This window comes from Saccoglossus kowalevskii, chromosome 5 (genome assembly GCF_978046115.1).
Source record: "Saccoglossus kowalevskii chromosome 5, keSacKowa6.1, whole genome shotgun sequence".
In the NCBI taxonomy this organism is placed as follows: domain Eukaryota; kingdom Metazoa; phylum Hemichordata; class Enteropneusta; family Harrimaniidae; genus Saccoglossus; species Saccoglossus kowalevskii.
In genome coordinates, this window is record NC_140645.1 from 38,805,659 (window position 1) to 38,822,845 (window position 17,187).

The window sequence follows — 17,187 nt, forward strand, 5'->3', positions numbered from 1 at the left end:
CTCTTTCACCTGCTTCCGCTTCCAGCCGTAACTTTTCCTTTCTTTCCTCAATCTCCATGTTCCTCACCTCTGCTTCAATTTCCATTTTTGCTTTCCTCTCTTCCCTCGGCGCTTGTCTGTCAGCCCACTGAGAACTCAGTTGCTCCAAAATAAATTTCCTTTTGTCTTCTCCAGTCATTCCCAGTTCATCCGCCCATTCCATCAACTCTTGTTTCGACATATCTTTTATCTCGCTGGCCATGTTGTCTTCTATATGTCCTCACTGTTTCCGGACGAGCCCCCAGATGTCACACGCAACGTAATATTACCGTAATTGGTATAGTACAGGTGTGATGGTTCAAATACCAAAATGGCAACATTAACATAAAGACTTCCCTGGCGGCGGTGATAACATACGAACACGGAGCCAACAGATGAGGTTTCAACTGGTACTGGTATTATTATACTCTGAAAACATCAAGTACAATAACGCGGTAAAACACCAAACCTCCAATAACTAGATACTTAAACTCCAAAACAATTCAACGAGATCTCCGATCTGAACTCAGTGCTGAACAACTCCCTAATATATACCCCCACTGTCTATAAATAGACCATTACATCAGCATACAAAATGAGTCTGGACCTTACTACAAATTTCTAGTATGTTCCATTACATTATATTGCCTCCTACAGTGTTCTCTTACCTATTCAACCATTTTCTAAAAAAAATATAGAATATTCCACCCAGACACAGTACGGTTCTAGAACATTCTCAGTGACACGCAAGTGGTAAATAAGTCGTATGCGACAAAGCGCTAAGGGATATTTTCAGTTATTAGCACTGTCACAGTGTAAGGCATGCTTATCGCAATTGAGAGGGCCACCTACATAACTCACACTGGACAGGGGGTTCTTTGACCGCTAGTATGGAGTAGACAAAAGAATAGTACTGGAAATGAAATACACAAACACCAACATATGGAGTTAAAGCTCCTGGCTTTAATACCTCTTAAAATAATTACAAGAAATAAAGCACAGAAAAATACATTGAATAAAGTCACTAAAATAGGGGATTGCTTGGCGAAGTGTGCATTGGTGATAACTCACAGTTCCGGGATTAATAAATGACGACAGTCAATAGCTTCTGCAACACAACAACAAAGAAATACAGGAGTCTTGCTTGGAGAGGAACGCTGTTATTCTGGAGGGCACCGCTGGAAGCAGGAGATCGCCGAGCAGTTCATGCAAGCCTCACAGAATGATGGTTGTAGCCTGTATCACTTGTCACACAATATTGTAGCAGCAAATACCGGATACCAAGTTGAAAAGAAGGACACCAAGTTGAAATCATTGACCAAAACTGTCCTGAGTCTGTCCAATCTATAGGCATGATTCAGTGACACCACCTGGGTTTCCAAATGAGTCAATGAGAATGTAATCTTGCTAGCAGCTGTGTTATGTAGGCAACCCAGTAGATCATAAACATCCTTTCTTATTCAAATAACAGCACACGTTGTAGATTCCAATTCCCCTTCCAAAGTTGTAAACACCCTTTGTTATGTAAATTACAAACACATCTGAGAGAACCCACTACCCTTCCAGAGTTGAAAACAAGTATGACCTGTCAATCACCTCTACGACAGTTATCACAATGCGCACCATTTCTTCCATGATTCCATGCACACTTTCATTTGCAGGGTTTGAGGTAATATGACAAAAACTTAAAATAAAGGATGCTGACATGCACATCGACTCGGCGGCCAGCGGCCCAACGAAAAAAATATATCGTTTGATTGATTGATGACTAAAGATACGATTCAGAATAACGTTGGGAATGGTTTACTGGTAATTTTCTGCTACGTTTTGTGTTGTATTGTATTGGATGATTAGATATCAAAAAGGACGACTACAAAACAACATTTTCAGACTAATCGAACATGTATCGCATTCAAGGCATCAAAACATGTGTCGATAGGCGCTTCGTTGATTACCAATGCATTGCCAACTTAAATGTTCCAATGATTGCCTAGTCGTAGCTGCATAAAAGGTAGATATGTGATCAATGTTTACCAGAACAGCACATTGTCGATTGGAAGTACGATGATTGCATAACAATAATCAATTTAACGGATCTGTGAAATGTCGTCCACAATAGACGTAAGCTTTCATGGAAGGAATTAATACATCACAGTCAACACTGCGATGGTTTCAAATACGCACGTCCATGAAAGTAAATATGGATAAATACATGTACGACTTTGCACTATAGTGTTCAGCTCCAAAGACGAGCAGCAAGAAGTATTTAAAATGCTTCCTAACAGGAAGCCATTTAATTACTTCATTGTATAGCCGGTTGAAGGTCTCTGTCTGCAATAGTGCTTGGTATATTACAGTTATGCATAATAATGAGGTCACAAGACTATATATGGTCATCTGATATATTAGTAAGATCTCACGTCCAATGACATCACTGCGACACTTGTTGAATGTTCCTATCAGTAACAATGGTTGATATATTGCATTCGCCTGATATCACTTGTTCATAAAGCTGGTTTATACTCGTGGCATCACGGTACTCGTGGCGTCATGGGTGGAATTATTCCCTTACTATCGGTTTGTGTCTAATGACTCCACTCATCTCAACGGGCTCTAGGAACGAGTGATATAAAGGGAAAACCTAATGAAAGCATATTCATGATGATACCTGAGAATAATAATGAAAACACCACAGAAGCTTCAGAAACAAGATCAACGTGGCATTACCTAAGCTTATCATATCCCTCCTGTCGAGTGAATGCATATTAGACAGGAGTAAATATGTGTCCATTTATTTTATTATGCACTTATTGAATCTCAACACTGCGCATACCAAGACACATCAAACATTGGCGCCCTCAATACACAACTATGATCTATGAATATAATCTAATAACCTTGGTGGCGTTTTTTTTTATTCCTGCAATCGAGTGTATTTTTTTATAAAATAGATGCCCGAATTAATATTTGGAATAGTATACTTTTTATTGACACAAATATGCAGTGTCTTAAGGAGAGAATGACAAAAGTAGTTTAGATTACGATGTATCACAGATTACGATGTGCTAGGGAATATATGGCTTACCCGGCATATTAAGCCCAAAAACATATTTAAATTTGTTAAATGTTAACTTAAAGTAAGTTCCCTTGGACATTTCAGAGTCAATGACATTGTGCACTTTTTTCTTTCACTTCACGTTTTACTAAGAAGTATTACAAAACTGCGATTGCCATGAATCCAGGGACTTCAGGAGGTAGTAGACATAAACAGCCGCCAAGATTTCAAGATTTGTTTTTGCTTCTCAAATAGTGTGCCATATTATCTTATATTATAATTAGTTCAAGCTAAGTTAATATGCATAAATACAATATTGCACTCTACCCGATATACATATATTCAAACTGCAATCATTTACATATACACACTGACGCGAACTCACGTAATACACAAAGTAGAATTTCACATAACGCTCACTGAAGTGGATATTCAACGAGGGTTATAGCCGTTCAAGACGTGGTAGAATAAATTATAGACTACTTTCTCGGAAGTCGAAGACACGACGTTTCACAAGCGCACGCATGCCATTTTGGGGTGTAACATAAACTTGCACGTGTGATAATGTGATACATTTCATATCGGTACACTATGTGGCCCGTCAACTAGAATATGTTATTAAGCATGCACTACCACAATGTCAACTTAGAATATTTCAAAGAAATTGTAAATTTCCTTATACATATTTATAAGTTTTATAAGTGTCCTCAATTGAATTGGTCTAATCTAGAAACAATTTTGACGACCTCCCATACAGCTTTTTTAACTTTCAATAAAATCTATCACGGTCCAAAACAACTACCTAAATTTTTGACGATTTTTCGTTTTCCCTTACAAACAACCATCACAACTTCTTATACAATGGTTACAACTTCTTATACAACCATTACAACTAATTATACAACCATTACAATTTACTATACAACAATTACAACATATCAAACAACAATTAAAACTTATTTTACAACCACTACGACTACATATACAACCATTACAATTTATTATACAACCATTACAACTTGTTAAACAACAGTTACAACTTATTATACAATCATTACGACAAATCATACAACCATTACAACTCATTATACAACCATTACAAATAATTATACAACCATTACAATTTATTATACAACTAAGTATACAACCAATACAACAATTATACAACCATTACAACAAATTATACAATCATTACGACTAATCCTACAACCATTAAAACTTATTATACAATCATTACAAATAATTATACAACCATTACGAATTAATATACAACCATTACAACTTATTATACAACCATTAGAACGTATTAAATAACAATTACAACTTATTATACAAACATTACGACGAAATGTACAACCATTACAATTTAGTATACAACCATTACAATATATTAAATAACAAATACAACTTATTATACAACCATTACAATATATTATACAACCATTACAACAAATTATTCAACCATTGTAACTTATTATACAACCATTGCAACTTGTTATACAACCATTACAACTTATTATACATTCATTACAACTTATTATACAACCATTGCAATTAATAATACAACAATAACAGCTTGTTATACAACCATTACAACTTATTTTACAACTATTACGACTAAATATACAACTATTACAATTTATTATACAACCATTACAACTTGTTAAACAACAATTACAACTTATTATACAGCCATTACAACGTATTATACAGCCATTACGACAAATCATACAACCATTACAATTTAGTATACAACCATTAAAAGTAATTATACAACCATTACAACTGATTATACAACTAATCATACAACCATTACAACTTACTATACAATCATTACAACTAAGTATACAACCATTACAAATTAATATACCACCATTACAACTTAGTATGCAACCATTGCAACTTATTATACAACCATTAGAACGTATTAAACAACAATTACAACTTATTATACAATCATTACCACTAAATATACAACCATTACAACTTATTATACAACCATTACAACTTATTATACAACCACTGCAATTAATTATACAAAAATCACAGCTTGTTATGCAATCATAGCAACTTATTATACAACCATTATAACATATTAAACAACAATTACAACTTATTATACAATCATTACGACTACATATACAACCATTACAATTTACTATACAACCATTACAATATATTATACAACCATTACAACTTATTATACAACCACTGAAATTAATTATACAAAAATCACAGCTTGTTATGCAATCATAGCAACTTATTATACAACCATTATAACATATTAAACAACAATTACAACTTATACAATCATTACGACTAAATATACTACCAATACAATTTAATATACAACCATTACAACCTGTTATACAACCATTACAAAATATTATACAACCATTGTAACCTTTATACAACTATTACAACTTATTATAAACCCACAGTAACTTATTATGCAGCAATTACAACTTATTATGCAACTATTACAACTTATTATACAACCATTACAACTTATTATACAATCATTACAACTTATTATACAACCACTACTAGTAATCATACAACCAATACAACTAATTATGCAACCATTACAACTTATTATACAACCATTTCAATTAATTATACAACAATAACAGCTTATTATACAACCATTACAACTTAGTATACAACCATTACAACTTAATATAAAACTAGTACAACTGATTATACAACCTTTTCCGGTCTTTTGAAACACTTTTTCTGCTTTTCAGAATTTCTCTCACTTGCTAAATACCTTTCAATAACAACTTACACATGCAAATGATACAATATCAACGACTTTCAATACAACTTACAACATTCCATACTACCTTTATGACAACTATCAAACATTCACATATTGTATAGTAAGCCTTATGAAGTTCTTTGCGACCACAGTTTAAAGCACTATGATTTTATCAATGATAAAGACGCTTAAAATTGTACGAAATGTACGTTAAGACAACGGAAAATTCAGAAACCTATTTTGTAACACCTGAAAAATTGTTTGAATGTGGGGCAGAAAAATTCTATATATAGAAAGTCATCAAATAATATTGCAGCAACGTGGTGTAACTAAACTACCTGGAATGGCAAGTTTTATATTCCCCATCAATCGCGCCCTCTAACGACGTAATTGGGTAGCGAATATCGGTATTCTATACTCAGGTTTCATTAAAAAAAAATAATTCATGAATATGGAAAATTATGGGAATTGTAACTGTATATGAAATTCATATATTTTTTTTTTCAAATTTGACTTGGCATTGTGTTAGTATTTTCCATCAAAGGATTTGCTGAAGAGTTCACTTTAAAGTATAATGTAAAATATAAACGCCAACTCATACGCCCTCAAGTGACATGGCGATGTTTAACTCCGGGGTTACGTCCAAACACCACTCTCTTGACTGGAGATCTGTGTTGAAAAGTAATCTTTCGTTGTTGTGCTGTACGCATTACGATGAACAACTTATGTTTTTAACATCACTTCACCTATTAACAATTCGCCCCTAGACGTGATAATTTTATTTCAATAGTAAAAATCCGTTGTCAAATATCTAAATATTCACAACCTCATCGAAATGTATTTTCTATTGATACCCACAAGCCACACCCAGAGCATTGATAAAAAAAAACGAGTGGTCCGGGGTATACTAGTACTCTGACCCATGTCGAGGACTGTTTGTAATGCTATACGATAAATCAGATTAAATATCACGTGAAACTAAATGAAAATCATTCTAACATAACGTACTTATACCCAATTCATTCTGGATTCATTCACAGGGAGAAAGAAATGACATTTGCAATAATAATCGTTAGCAGATCCTGGTTGTAAAATTCGGTTGACGAAATTTGACGATACAACAGTACTGATTAAACCTACATGAACGCTAATCAATTTCACATAACCACATGTTGTTGTTTAATGTCTTAAATTATCTCCGTGAAAACTCCGAAAGTGAAGTCTGATATCTTCAACAAAACGTAGCCGTGAATAATTTCCAATTTATATTTCGACCGCGTGAACCCAGAAATATCACTCGTCTGCTCGCTCGCATTTTAAATACATGGCCGTAGAAAACACATAAATATTTGTCTGGTTTCTCTGCTTTCTGTCCTAAGGCGTTAGCATTGCCTGTATTACATGAATGTCTCAATAATCATATGGTTGAAACGATGTAGCAGCCCTGGATTCAAACGGAACACAGTACTGCTCTATCAGCTTGTTGTGGAACATTCACTAAATAAGAGGTCATAGTTCAAGTTGCGTTCGTGAACAATATAAAGTGTGAAGTGTCGTTTGGAATTAAATAATGGTTAATACTCATTGAATCCTCACACTTTGGCATTAAAAGAACCATTTGACAACACGTGTGCCAGTGATCAGTGTTTGGACAAGCGGTCAATGTTTTTAATAAGCGAGTGAGAAAAGAAAGGGATAACAATTCGGTCGGAAATTAAGTGATATGCGGTTGATTAAAATGTGATAAAAGCGGGAGATTGGGCGAAATGAGTAATGTTGCCCGTTTAGAGCTTGACATGCGTCACCAAGTGAGGACATGGTTAGAGTTGGTGATACTAGTATACGCGGAGAGGGTGTCTAGAAAGGGAACAGCCAGCATCCTTTTTACAGAGGAAACGTGAAATTTCGACGGATTTTTTTCGTTCTTACATGTAATATTAGGTTTCGAGGACTTCTGAGTTCAAAAAACATGACTAAATCAACGAAAAAGCATGCGTTTAGAGATATAACTATGGAGAAGTTGGTTTGCCAGTACTTAATCCAGTTTTAACATCTTGGCTACTCTATTGACATTTGCTGTTTATTTCTAGATTCGGCACATGAGGTGGCTGATAAGCTGTGTCGACAACCTTCACAGAATGATCATCCTATGCAGCTTTTCGACACAGATTAAAAACAAGTTACAAGCAGATATTTTCATATGGAGACTATCACATATCACTGACAAATGGGCAGTTTGACATCGCCGCTGGGAGTGCAATACAACCCGCTTAAATAGTGTACCATTCTATATTGTCATCCTATAAACCATTCCAAAGCCCATCGCAACATTAGCCAGGGTACAGTGTGCGCAACGATGGTTGATAATAACACACTAATTGAGGCGGGGGGAACACAAATCTCACAGACGTCAAGAAAGATCACACCGGCTGTTTTTCATCTAAGGTTTATCGTATGCAGAGCCCAATGGAAAGCTTTAAAGAGTAGACAATTTACGGCGAAATGGCAATGGCATATTAGGTTGTAAAATGGTAGGGAAATTATTACAATTTATGTTTTAGCATTGCATTTTCATTACAAACTCAGAACGTATTTTATTAGTCGGTTCACTATTTTACCAAACATTAAATAAGTGTAGTATCAGGGGTAATTCTTTTCCTCTGTATTCTCCACACGTGTCAGGCGGAATCTCGTCTCGTCTCTATATCGCGTCCCCTTGAGGTATGGGATCGGGAAAGTCACTTTAACTTTACAGTCAAATAAGACACACACAACGAAATACGTTTCAGCTCTCGTCTTAGTCGGTCAATCGAGCACTCTATAAGACACAGCGCCCTGGGGAAAAATCCCCAAGACTATCGCAAGACTGACCCAAGACTCTTTTAGACTGCGTCAAGGCTCGCCCCAAGTCTCTCCAGGACTGGATTCACGACTGCATCTCTCGTGAGTACTTGACAAGACCAACTCAAAACTCTCTTTATTCCTTTTCAAAACTCTAACCAATTACAAAACAGTAAAAAGACTCCAGGGCGTAACCTTCAATCATAAAGCCAATCACACTAAGTACTGAATACGTCATATCTTTTGATTAATCGTTCACTACATTAATAACTACAAATACCAACGGTCAGAATTAATAGTCAGAATAGCGACGGTTATCTCGTAATTAGTTCCAAATCACTGAGCCAAGTTCCGTCCAGGACCTCGCCTGCCTAAACGATGACAGACATAACACAGCAAACTAAAAATGAGTATATATTACTTCCCATATTCGTGGAGTTACATAACTGTTCATTTGCCACGTTGGGCAGCCAATCGCGGATTGTTTGGGAAAGATGCATGACAAATTGGACCCAATACATTTGTTTTTCTTTTCTACTTAGTGCCATACATGAAATAAGTATAGTCATTACATTTTATGCATGTTTTTGTGTGCATATAATGTAGGATTGACGGTGCATATCATATTTTACAATAATTTGAGTGTATTCGTGTTCAAATATTAAATGTTGAATACCAACATTGGTATACTAACGTAATTCATGAACAAAATTAACACATGATACTATTGACAGGTTTCCATCAAATGTCGTTAATAAATAGAAAACAAAATACAAGTGACCCCATTGCACTATCTCAAGATTCAATTGTTTTATTCAGATGATTCATTCATCATTCAAGCTGTATCAGTATCTTCAACACAAGAATCCAGGAGGACATTTTACTTGTAAATTTTCTGAACGGTCATGATGATTTTCACTTGTTTGTCTATTATGGACATTAAGTTGGATATCTGGTAATCGCTCGGAGGAAACAGCTCGCATCTCTCCGAAGCTCATGGTTGTTGCGACTATGCATATCAAAAGAAGCATTGGAACAGGTGCCATATCTGGAGAAAAAATGTATAAATAAAATGAAATATCCCTTGTTGGTATTACTTATTTGTTCATATATTGAAGTACACATGCGTTAATTGAGCATGGCATATTGTGTATGCGTCAACACATGTCGTTGACTCTCACTGACTGAAAAACTGACTATCCACTGCTTTGTGTGTAAAATGGGTGGTACCTTTTCTATTAATCAGTTTTATTCAACACTATGTCACCGATATGTTAAAATATTTGCCCTCTTTTGGAATACACAACTTGTCAAGTGTTTACTCTTCCCATAAGATGTATGTGTGTTTACGACAAATAAAATGGCAATACTGAGATTCATTTGCTTAAACTGCACAGCATTCATAGGAGTACTAGACTTTTCTAAATTCATATCAACACTCAGAGTGAACTTTTTTCACACGACAATATGTGTGCCAATTTTAGAGTAGTTACGTTATAAAGTACCAAAACTGTAGAAACAACATCATATGTAACAACATGTTGTAACTTAACATAAAAATGTCTGCATGGTTGTATGGCAGATTTAAATTAAATTTAATATAAGTGTACCATGCATTTATTTTTAATTTACAGTTAAATTATTGCGTGAATACATATTTATACGTTATTACATTTTGAATATTACACTGTCAGCTATTACATTTTTCATACGTTCACGTTCACTCATCGGTACTATTGGATTCAGTCAGAATTCTAACTATTTATTTCACAATTGTAAAATCAACAGTTTGTATCATTTAAGTTTGCGTTACTGTTGTGAAGTGTATTTATTCCTAAGAACGAGTTGTGTATAATTAACGGTTATTCAGCGTCAACAAGTAAATATGGCGTCATGGCGGTGAATAGCCTCAGCTCAGCGTGAAACTAGGCTTGATTTCAGACGACCCTTCTCAAATGACTCTCGATATGAAATGTTTGAAGCGCGGGTTATTATTTAACGCAGTCGTGAATTTATTAGAATTTCATTTTCATCTGATTTTATAATAAGGTAATTTGAAAACAGGCGCATTGAAGATATTAAATGTTGTTTATGCGTACATAAATGGGATGTTAAATTGTCAATATATTCATTATTGTGCTACACTATGGTTTGTATGGTCACAAGGTACATAAGCTAAAGTCAGTGTTACAGGCGATATAAATAAGACTTAGAGGTTATTTACATTCAAAGCAAAATTCTTATTAGAATTTTTACATTGGTATGTATAAATTAGAATAATTTAATGTTAGTATATAGTATTTTTTGAATATAAAAAAAATAACTTTCGTCCGTTATGTGACACTGGCTAAATATGCAAGTATAACAATTGATAATTAGGACTAATTTTCGTATAATTTTCGATGCAGTGAAATGAAAGTAAAAACGTTGCTCATCTACTGTACACGTGGCATATAATGGACGTACCACTGTAAAATATATAAATAGTATAATGAAAATATAAATATAATTAATATGCAAATATAAATGGCTGCGGTACTATGCAAAGCTATGTTGGGTTGTTGAAATTTTAAGTTTGTCGTTGCCAAAGAGATAATCATGTTTTTTTGTTTGTATTGCACTGTACGAAAAAATGCATTCCAAACAGGAATGACGCGAGTATTAAGTGCAAATACAGTATTTTGTGAATATAAACAATTTAATTGTTAAGGTTTTTATTTTTTTCACATTCGAAACACTGCCATTAATAACATAAGAACGTAATAGGCTTTCTCTCCATCGATCAAAAGAACAGTGTATTGGTGTCATATGCTACCGTTGTGTTGAAAATCGCAATGAAATTTAAAGGCGGTAAAGTAGAAACCTTCTATGTAAACTGTAAAAACACAAAAGATTATAATTGTATGACGTTTTAGTAGTACTGCCATTTATTACCAGCATATTAATGATTTGCTATAATTTTAAATTGCGCTGTTGGCAACCAAATCATTTTCACCACAGGGATGTCAGTAATTACCCCTGTTTCAAAAAAATCTATTATTTTGGACACCATATTTTGTACTTTTTAGATGATTCACTTAAGGTAGTGAGATAGTTTATTGGCAATGGAAATGCCGACCTACAAATGGAAAGAAGGGCGTACGTAAAACCGCCAAACCTATATATATATATTTAGGAAGACTATGGTTTAATGTTTCGAATAATATATAAAGATGGGTTCAATGCGAGTTAAACTCGTCACTCGTGTTAAAAATCGAAAGCCGCAAGAAAAAGTTTTGACGAGCTAGCAGACATTGCCACAATAAATTACATGAATATACAAAGTTGTTATGGACAAAAAAACATATGAAATACATATTTGGTGAAGAATATATTAATTGGTTTCGTTCTGAGTGAATTACGTTTATTTAATTTGCACAGCTGTTCTGTTTTCAAGGTAATCGTTAAAATATCGCCGGCCACCGAGAAAATAAAATAACAGCAATCAGGTGACCGATATTTCAATTTGGAAAACTGCAGTAACGCGTGATATGTTTTCACTCCTATAACAGTCGAAATCAATAGATACCATATGTGCATGTACAATAATGTTTCTTATTCCAAAGTTGTCAGAGGTTACCATTTCCGAGCGCTGTGTGACATTGGCTAAATATGCAATATGCAGTATAACAATTATTTACCTTATAACTGTTGCAGGACTTCGTACAATTTTCGATACAGCAAAACGCAAGTTAAAGCGTTGATATTTTACTGAATACGTGGCGTATAAGGAACGTACTAGCGTATTGAATTTCGAATTAACAATCAAACCATTTTCAACATAGGGGTGTCAGTAGTCATCCTTTTTTCTAAAGGTCTCAATAATTTTTAACACCATATTTTGAACTATTTAGAATATTCATTTAGAACTAAATAATTCAAACCAAAATTAAATAAGAACAAAATCAGAAAAAAAAACATTCTATGGAGAAAGTGAGCACAACATACCCTTTCTGAGAAAAGAATAACCTTATTAAAAATACACACTAGTGTTTTCAGTGAGCCTTTAAAAGTCCGCTCATTGTCTATTTTGCATGTGACTACTATCGTTTACCCATTGATATTATTGTAATTCCTATCAATTATTAGCTGTCACAAACGCTGAGCAGAGGCTCGTACATGCGCAGTTCCAAACATGCGCAGTTCCAAGCATTTACGCATGCTCGGGCCTTTGGCTTCAAAATATCCGCGTAGATGGGTTGATTCATATTGCTCTGGTGTTTCGATTTTCACAGGATTTAACCCGTTTTAGGTCGAATAAAGGTAATATAAGTCGATCGATAGTTTCTACCGATATCATACTTGAGTTGTGTGAAGCGAATCGAAATATAATTTGGAAAATCGTGTTATTTTCGGGAAGTTTCGATGTCATGGTGTCAACGCTTTCCTACCTTGTGTTATTATATGAGTAGTAGGGGAATTTACCGGCGACTGACTAACTATGCCGATCCCACTTTAGGTCATTTTTTATTATCCAGGAAACGTTCCGAGCGCATATGAACGCGACACGACGACTGTCGCCCTTTAGTTGGGACCACGACAGAACCAGAACTTAAACTGGGCGACTACGATACACGATTTATGTTGAAGTTAAAAGTTCCTCCACAGATTTGTGCTTTGGCAAACATGCCGTGCAACTGCGGTACTCCACTGACGGAATGACTGTCGTTGACATCGGTCGTCGCTGACTCGTGAGCTGCACACTACAACTTCATTTGTAATGTTGCTTGCTGGTCGTGGATAGACTGAGTCTTGGTTACCGGTTAAATGTTGCTCATTTGGCGTTGGTAATCTTTATTTGGGACTGAGTAACGCCGCAAAGTGTCAGCAGAAAGCTCATGGTATATCGATGTTGATGGTTGCGGCTGCATATTAACCGGAGATTTTACTTAGGGTCCAGGCTGCGGGTGGATCTTCGAAGAGAGCCCTTCAAGATTTATAAAATCCAGTTTCCAGGTGGTCAACAAACATTAAGTTCTCACAATCCTAGTATTCTATGTAATGTACATCTAACATGCCAAAAATGCTGGTGAACGATTTGAACCCGACAAAAATAGCAGACGGAAATGTGTTTACAAAATAGAAATAGTGATTACTTGAAATAGATACCAGGAAGGGGAGGGGCTAAAAGAAAAGTTATATAACATTTTATTATTCAATAATTTATTAAAATACATAAGTTTGTCCAACTCCCTGTGATACAACACATCAGACATAACTCATTGTACTCGGCTTGAGTGTGGGCAAAAAGTTACTATTTGAATTTTTGATATCTTTTTTCATTAATGAGAAAGTTGACCCCGAAGTTAGAGTATCTGTTCAGCAGGAATGGCTTTTTAACTTTTCTGTGATTTTTTCTGGCTTGGCTGATTTTGTTCATACTTGACAGGCAGGTCGTACCATCACTAGTTGGAAAAACAATTCTGACCTACCGCTAACATGGCAACAGCCAAAATCTGTTTTTTGAATACTTTCGCCCCAAATGTATTACCTCCTACTAGTCTTGTAATAGCAGTGTCTAAATGATCATGCCTTTTATTCTGGCTGCGTTGCGCACTGGTAAAAGATCACCGGCGCCGACATTGTTACCACTGTCAACGTAATCCCAACGCAGCTTTGAACTTTGAATAAAATGTAAATGCTGCCTCCAATCTAGAAAATACTATCGCAAAACGGTTGGAAATAATACATTTAACGGCTGAATACGTCCTAACAATAAAATAAAGTGACTTCTAAAGACTGAATGTTATTTTGCGAACCTCGTATAAGGTGCCCGGTTTTAGTTATAAACAGACGTTAGCTTCACGTTCATGTCCTACCATGATAACAGCCGAAAACATATTGCTTTTTTTTACCGGTTTGTTTTCATTGGCAACCGAAGTATTTTTATTTTGTAAACAAATTTTCGTCTAGTATTTTTATCCAGTTCAAATCGTTCAGCAACATTTTTGGCATATTAGGTGTACATCACATGGAATACTACGATTGAGAGAACATGATGTATGTTGACTGATTTTTATCATAGTACGAAGTACCAGGAGGTTACTCAGTTCCAAATAAAGATTACCAACGTCACATGAACAACATCAAGATCAAGATCATTTAATCCATGACTAACAAGCAACATCACAAGCAAAGTTGTAGCATGCAGTACCAGTAAGTCATCCCGTCAGTGGAGTACCGCAGTAGCACGGCATGTTTGCCATCAGCATTGTATTCAAACGAATCACGTGGTGTGCCGTTCTCTTTCAAACCCGGGATTCGATCAATAGGGGAGTTCCAGTAAAAAAAAAACATTGCAAATCATGCAAGTTCAACATTTTCAAACCAATATACTAAATCAGAAATGCTCAGAGATGCAAAAGAAGGATAGATATTACTTTTCACTATACACATCTCTGTTGATACTATCCCTCACATATTCTACTCCCAATTACTCCTGCGTAAAATGGTTAGCCTCTTTTCATGTTGACATTCAGAGTAAAATCATGTGACAGGCTGTTAAAATTGGCTGTTGCATACTCTTTCGCCGGTCTGGAAAATGTGTTTAATTAGCTCTCATTCAAGCAACAATGCAGATTTCCCAGTGGGAGTGAAACTATTCGACTCTGCCACTAAAAAATAGGGGTGTTTTCAGCACAAAACGAACAACCCTGGACTGCACACAACATACTGAATTTCGGAACAAATCGTGCAATACTTACAGCAGCAGAATACCACAGAAATGTCAGACGAAGCATGAAAACACTATATATTGTATTTCAGCCTGAACCCTCTATATTGCAATTCAAGGAAATAACCCCATATCTGCATCCATTTCCCACCTTGGTATCACCCACCCCTGAAAACAAACTCTTAATACCACGCTGAAGCGTTTGGTAATAATGAAAATATTAATATAATTAATATGAAAATATAAATGGCTGCGCTACTATGCAAAGCTATGTTGGGTTGTTGAAATTTTAAGTTTGTCGTTGCCAAAGAGATAGTCATGTTTTTTGTTTGTATTGCACTGTACGAAAAAATGCATTCCAAACAGGAATGACGCGAGTATTAAGTGCAAATACAGTATTTTGTGAATATAAACAATTTAATTGTTAAGGTTTTTATTTTTTCACATTCGAAACACTGCCATTAATAACATAAGAACGTAATAGGCTTTCTCTCCATCGATCAAAAGAACAGTGTATTGGTGCCATATGCTACCGTTGTGTTGAAAATCGCAATGAAATTTAAAGGCGGTAAAGTAGAAACCTTCTATGTAAACTGCAAAAATACAAAAGATTATAATTTTATGACGTTTTAGTAGTACTGCCATTTATTACCAGCATATTAATGATTTGCTCTAATTTTGAATTGCGCTGTTGGCAACCAAATCATTTTCACCACAGGGATGTCAGTAATTACCCCTGTTTCAACAAAATCTATTATTTTGGACACCATATTTTGTACTTTTTAGATGATTCACTTAAGGTAGTGAGATAGTTTATTGGCAATGGAAATGCCGACCTACAAATGGAAAGAAGGGCGTACGTAAAACCGCCAAACCTATATATATATATTTAGGAAGACTATGGTTTAATGTTTCGAATAATATATAAAGATGGGTTCAATGCGAGTTAAACTCGTCACTCGTGTTAAAAATCGAAAGCCGCAAGAAAAAGTTTTGACGAGCTAGCAGACATTGCCACAATAAATTACATGAATATACAAAGTTGTTATGGACAAAAAAACATATGAAATACATATTTGGTGAATAATATATTAATTGGTTTCGTTCTGAATGAATTACGTTTATTTAATTTGCACAGCTGTTCTCTTTTCAAGGTAATCGTTAAAATATCGCCGGCCACCGAGAAAATAAAATAACAGCAATCAGGTGACCGATATTTCAATTTGGAAAACTGCAGTAACGCGTGATATGTTTTCACTCCTATAACAGTCGAAATCAATAGATACCATATGTGCATGTACAATAATGTTTCTTATTCCAAAGTTGTCAGGGGTTACCATTTCCGAGCGCTGTGTGACATTGACTAAATATGCAATATGCAGTATAACAATTATTTACCTTAAAACTATTGCAGGACTTCGTACAATTTTCGATACAGCAAAACGCAAGTTAAAGCGTTGATATTTTACTGAATACGTGGCGTATAAGGAACGTACTAGCGTATTGAATTTCGAATTAACAATCAAACCATTTTCAACATAGGGGTGTCAGTAGTCATCCTTTTTTCTAAAGGTCTCAATAATTTTTAACACCATATTTTGAACTATTTAGAATATTCATTTAGAACAAAATAATTCAAACCAAAATTAAATAAGAACAAAATCAGAAAAAAAACCTTCTATGGAGAAAGTGAGCACAACATACCCTTTCTGAGAAAAGAATAACCTTATTAAAAATACACACTAGTGTTTTCAGTGAGCCTTTAAAAGTCCGCTCATTGTCTATTTTGCATGTGACTAC

The 17,187-nt window shown here is 35.0% G+C and overlaps 1 protein-coding gene and 1 long non-coding RNA gene across 2 annotated transcripts in view; both read right to left on the reverse strand.

Moving 5' to 3' along the window:
- The window catches only part of LOC144361004 (histamine N-methyltransferase-like), a 29,466-nt gene extending 12,539 nt beyond the window's left edge, over positions 1 to 16,927 (reverse strand). The window contains exon 1 of the mRNA XM_085499401.1: positions 16,786 to 16,927. The gene's annotated coding sequence lies outside the window, so the exon portion shown is untranslated. The remainder of the gene's footprint in view (positions 1 to 16,785) is intronic.
- LOC146746122 (uncharacterized) lies at positions 9,461 to 12,541 on the reverse strand. Its single transcript, XR_014929452.1, has 2 exons — positions 12,356 to 12,541; positions 9,461 to 9,723 (listed from the first exon to the last, which is right to left on the reverse strand). It is a non-coding gene; the product is annotated as an uncharacterized LOC146746122 (long non-coding RNA).
- Positions 16,928 to 17,187: the final 260 nt, after the last annotated feature.